The 5,303-nt window shown below is 39.5% G+C and overlaps 1 protein-coding gene across 2 annotated transcripts in view; it reads right to left on the reverse strand.

Moving 5' to 3' along the window:
• Fam155a (family with sequence similarity 155, member A) overlaps window positions 1–5,303 on the reverse strand; it is a 567,324-nt gene that overhangs the window by 187,376 nt on the left and 374,645 nt on the right. The window lies entirely within an intron of this gene.

Here is a 5,303-nt window from a genome sequence, read left to right on the forward strand (position 1 = left end):
ATCCTCCAGGAGGCTCCTGTGGGGACACACAGTGATGGTGCCCATTTGACTACATGAGGCAGCCACTAGGGGCAGGATGTAGCTTCAGAAGTGTAGCACATAGCCACAAGCTGTCACCAGTCAGCCCAGCCAACGAAGACCAGGTAACAGATGCAATCACAGCCAGTCAACCTGAACACTCTCTTTACTTTTCAACACATAAGTGATTTCTTGAAAATTTAACTCTCAGTTTTGACCATACTATTTTTGGTAAAATCATAGTTCTATATGCATAGAGGTATGTATGTATGTATGTATGTATGTATGTATGTACGTATGTATTTTAAATGAATTGTCAGGAGTGGAAATCATAAATATCTAAGCCATGGCAATAAGTTTTTTGTTCGTTTGTTTTTGGAGGGGGTGTTTTGGTTTGGTTTGGTTTGGTTTTACTTTGGGATATGTTCTTGACAAGCAAGTACAGGTCTTGGGTTCCACTTATCACTACAAAGCTTAAGTAATTAATTAGCAAATTATTTTTAAATTTTAAATGGTCTGGCTCTACATTGGAGTGTCCCAGAAGTGTTTCATAACTTCAGCTACACCAAAGAAAAATCCAAATGACAAATTTTGGTGTTTTATTTAAAAAAGCAAACAAACAAATGAAAAACTGAGGAAATTAGTGGTAAAAAAAAAAAAAAAAAAAAAAAAAAAAAAAAAAAAAAAAACACTGGCAGGTTCTACCACAAAGTTTTCCTAAGAACAACAATTTTTTTTTAAAACCATTTTTACAAAACAGTTTGCAAGATTTTAAAACCATATTCTAGATAAGCAAGGTCATACAATTTTATTTCAAACTTGCATATATGGACTGCATCAATGGAGTTTCTAGTACTGTATACCCAGCTTTTGCAAATAAAAACAGCATCACTTTATTTTCTAAAAGGACCATAATTCATGCATTAGAAGAATACAGTCATTGATCAAAAGATGATAGTGAGTAAGTTGGGATTTATAGACATATAGAAGCAACTGTGTGGTGGTTTGTGTAAGAATGGGCCCCATAGACTCTTAGCCCTCAAGTGGTGAAACTGTTTGAGAAGGATTAGAAGGTGTGGCCTTTTTCAAGGTGTGTTGCCTGGGGGTCAGTTTTGAGGTTTCAAAAGCCCATGTGATTCCTAGTTAACTCTGTCTGTGCCTCTTGCTTGTAGATCAAGATTCAAGGTCCCAGCTGTTACCCCAGCACCAAGCATGCTCGTCTACCTGTTGCCTTGATCTTTAAGATGGTGGTCATGAACTCACCTTCTGGAACTGTAAACACCAATAAACCGTTCTTTAAGTTTTCTTGGTTATGCAATAGAAAAGTAACTAAGACAATACAGCAACCAGAAGACAAATAAGGACCAAAAGCAACGACTTTTGAGAAACCACAACTCTCTGCCAGGAAACAGCAGAACATACTGTGCCACCTAGACCAAAACAGATCTAGGATCAGTCGTGGGTGAGAGCTGGCAAGCTTCCCATACAGGCATCTTGCTCACAACATATCTGATCAAATTATCTTGAAGCAAAATCCTTGAAACTTTCCAAGGCAAAAATAAATAAATAAATAAATAAATACCCATGGCATTTCACCTGCAACAATGACCATGGCCCTAAGATTCACTTCACTCTGAACGCGTGTGTAATTAAGTTGTATAACCCCTCATGTGGCATTATCATTTGTCTTTCCCTTAACTATAAATAGAGAAATTAGATAGCCTAGTTTTGATTTTTTTTAAACTTTCCATTTAAAATCAACTCATGGAAAGAAACAGCTAAATTATGTGTTTAAATTTGTCTTGGCTCTTCAGTGTTCGCCGCATTGCTGAGACGTACTTATCAGGCACAGAGATTCTAGAGTGTTCTGGCCTATAGCCTGAGACCCTCTTCTTGAAGTTACAAACATACAACCTACTCTTGATTGCCTCTCACACAAACACTACAACTACTGGTGAAAACATGCTCTCTCATAGACCTTCCTCTCTGTGAGCTGGGCTCCCAAACACAGGTGTCTTGTGCCATGAGTTGCGGCTCGCAGGCTATCCCCTCTCACCCTGACATCACAACCTTCACTAAGTTTTCCACATACCTGGCCTGTCACACAATGCATTAATTTGTTTAAACTCTCCTTTGGAAATAACATACGTTCATTTTGACAACCAACCTATATATGCAGAATTTCTTTCCTGGAGCTGAGTTATATAATTCTGAGTAACCTCATCCTACAGCAACAACCTCCTAGGACGGACATGGAGCTAATCCTTAAATGTGTGTAGGAAGGCCAATTAGTGCAGGTGACAGACAGAAGGTTGGAGCTTTGAGGAAGGGGAGAGGGCAGAAGCCAGAGTCTGGGGGGAGGTGCTGTGATCAGTGCCTTCTGAACAGGACCACACTGGTATATCATGAGGGCCTTCCCGTCTCTGAAGAACTATGCACAGTTAATGAGGAGGAGAGGAGGAGGCACTCTTGTTAGAGGTGCAGCCACTGATGGTTGCCCACATTACAGGAAAGAATGTCTCCTTCACACACTCATACTCATAAGGTGAACTGTAATTAGATTTTAATAGATTAAAAAAAGGAAAAAATAGGGCAAGATGAGAGAGATAAATTCTGTGGATATGTGTATGAAATTACAAAAAAAGAAAGAAAGAAAGAAAAAAAACCCTTGAACTCTGATCAAATATAAACATATATGAGAATGCTATAATAAAATTCACAGTATATAATTATATGTGATAAAATTTTTAAAAATCTTTTAAAAAGGAAGACGTGGAGCTGAACCACAGCTCAATAGGCTTTCGTGGGAGATAATAGCTTTAGCATCACTCAAGAGCTTCCTGCTCAGGTTGGGAGGACAACGGGGGAGCTGCTGGGGCAGAGGGCAGAGGGCAGAGGGCAGAGGGCAGAGGGCAGAGGGCAGAGGGCAGAGGGCAGAGGAGAGGCTTCTGGGACAGAGGGTGAAGGGAGGGGGCTGAGGAGGCAGAAGATCTCCTTGGGCTTGGTATTCACTTTCGATTTTAACAACTTCCACTCAAATAACATGATTAAATGGTTTGGTGACTTTAATTTATTAGCTTAGACCCTCTCAGTTATCAGCTTCAGAATAATAATCCCGTCTCCACAACATTCCATTAAGGAAAAGGAGGCAATACTTTAGGTTTTCTGGAAATAATCAATCAGATTGGTAGATGAAATAATCCAATTATTAAAATGTTTCTACGACAGCAAAAGCTTTTGCTCCTGCAAGTGCAGTTGCCATTTAGTTAGTCACAGGTCTTTCTGGAGGAGTGAGACCCCCCACTCCCCACCAAGGATCAGCAGAACAATCTATTCACACCAAACACATCCATTTTGTGGGAGAACTGGATTCAATTATGCTTGAAAAACAATTAGAGGTAGAAGAAGAAAGGGAGGAATGGAGGTGACTCTCAGTTTAAATTCTGAACAGACGTTTGGGCTTACTTTAGATTTCTATTTCCCATAAACATTAGGACCCTATAGTTAAATAGAGTTCAACTTGAGTGCTTCCAAATGAAATAAAAAAACTGAATAGTAAATGAGATCTCTTTTGATATTGGAAGCGCTTCGACTTTTTTGCACATGTTTATAATCAGCAATGGCAATAAAGGGTTTTCAATTGTAAAAAGAGCAAATGAATACAATTAATCATCACGCTGTCTTACCTAGATATTTAATTTGTTTAGATAATTTCTAAAATGGGTATTTTTCAAATACATCCATGTATATATTGTATATTGGTAACTTAACTCTACAAAAGGAATGTTTCTTTGTGTCCTAAGAGAAAGAAGTCAATGAAGCCATGATTATGCTACTTATATAATGTAAAACATTACATATTTCACTTTTCATCATGAAGTCAGATACTCGCCTCTAGCAAAAGTGAACTCTGCTAAAGCTTGCAAGTCTTGGACGCTGTTCCTAGAGAGTTTATAGCTGTCAACTAAGATCATGATGGCTGTCACCAAGAAGGTGACAACTGCATTTATGCCTTCATCTAGAGATGACAGTGTCTCCTTAGGGTTTCTAATAGAATCTGCTCAATACATCAAAGGTAGGCTGTTATCCCAAACTCACAATCCCTTCTTACTGTTGTTCTTACTGCAAGCCAAGAGAAACAGGCAGATAATAACTCACCAAATGTCCCCTGTTTTTCTTCAGTACCTGAACAAAAGTACATCTCAAAAGACAAGTAGACTTGAAGATACGTTTGAGACCTTGAGGGATACTGTAAGTACAGGAGGCAGAAGATACATCACGGACATATGGTGATAGAAGCTTAGGTTGGTCAGAGAGATGCCATTGATACTGTATGGTTCACCAACTGGAATACTAGGTAGCTGCTGGCATTGCATACCTCCTTGGGCCCTCTGAGATGAAGAAAATCTTGCTGACGTCTACTTATTATCTTACTGAAGCTTAACTGGGCCTTTTGGCCTGAGAACTACACAGTAAGAAAATGACCACGAGCGGTGGTTTGTTACAGCGGTCATGGGGAAACTAATAAAGGAACGCTCTCCCCTGAGCCCTGTCAGTTTTATTCACACATAGGATGAGGCTCCATGGATCTCTGCCCTGGGAAACAGGAACATACTGATACATGCTTTTTCAACAGATTTAAATGAAGGAAGCCCAATTCAGAACTAGTAACAAAGTTACTAGAGTGGTTCTAGTAACAAAGTTACTAGAGTGGTTCTAGTAACACGAGCAGGTTGTGGGAGGCCATGGGTCAGAGGCAGGAGGGGCTGCAAAGCTTGTAAGTCTCGCTCTGTCTGCTCTGCAGTGCAGGCTGTGGCCTCTGGTGGTGCAGTGTAGAATTTTCCACTTCCCTGGTGGGAAAAACCCATTTTCTAAAGCAGGTCTCTTTCACCACCAGAAGCTGCTATTTCAACGTGATCAAACCAACCTGAGTCTTTGAAAACATTTTTTCTTCTGTATTTTTCTCTGATGATAGGGAAGAGAATCACAAGATAGTGTGGGGACTGTACGAATGAATCCCGCCCTCGGCTTTCCCAATGCTGAATCCACCTCAGCGTTGTTGCCTCTGACTGAAAATCTACAGCAGTCTCACATTAAATCTCTGAAAAAATAAATCTTGGAATCCTAATAGCATTTTGAGCTTTGAAATTACTCTGGAATGGCAATCAATTATTATTATGAGTTTATTTAAGACACATGTATAATCCTGCATATCTGCCAAAGCTTTAGAGCAATTTTATATGCTGGATATCAATCTTCAAATTATTTCCCTGCAAGATGTTTTG

Source organism: Mus musculus, chromosome 8, assembly GCF_000001635.26.
Source record: "Mus musculus strain C57BL/6J chromosome 8, GRCm38.p6 C57BL/6J".
Lineage (NCBI taxonomy): Eukaryota > Metazoa > Chordata > Mammalia > Rodentia > Muridae > Mus > Mus musculus.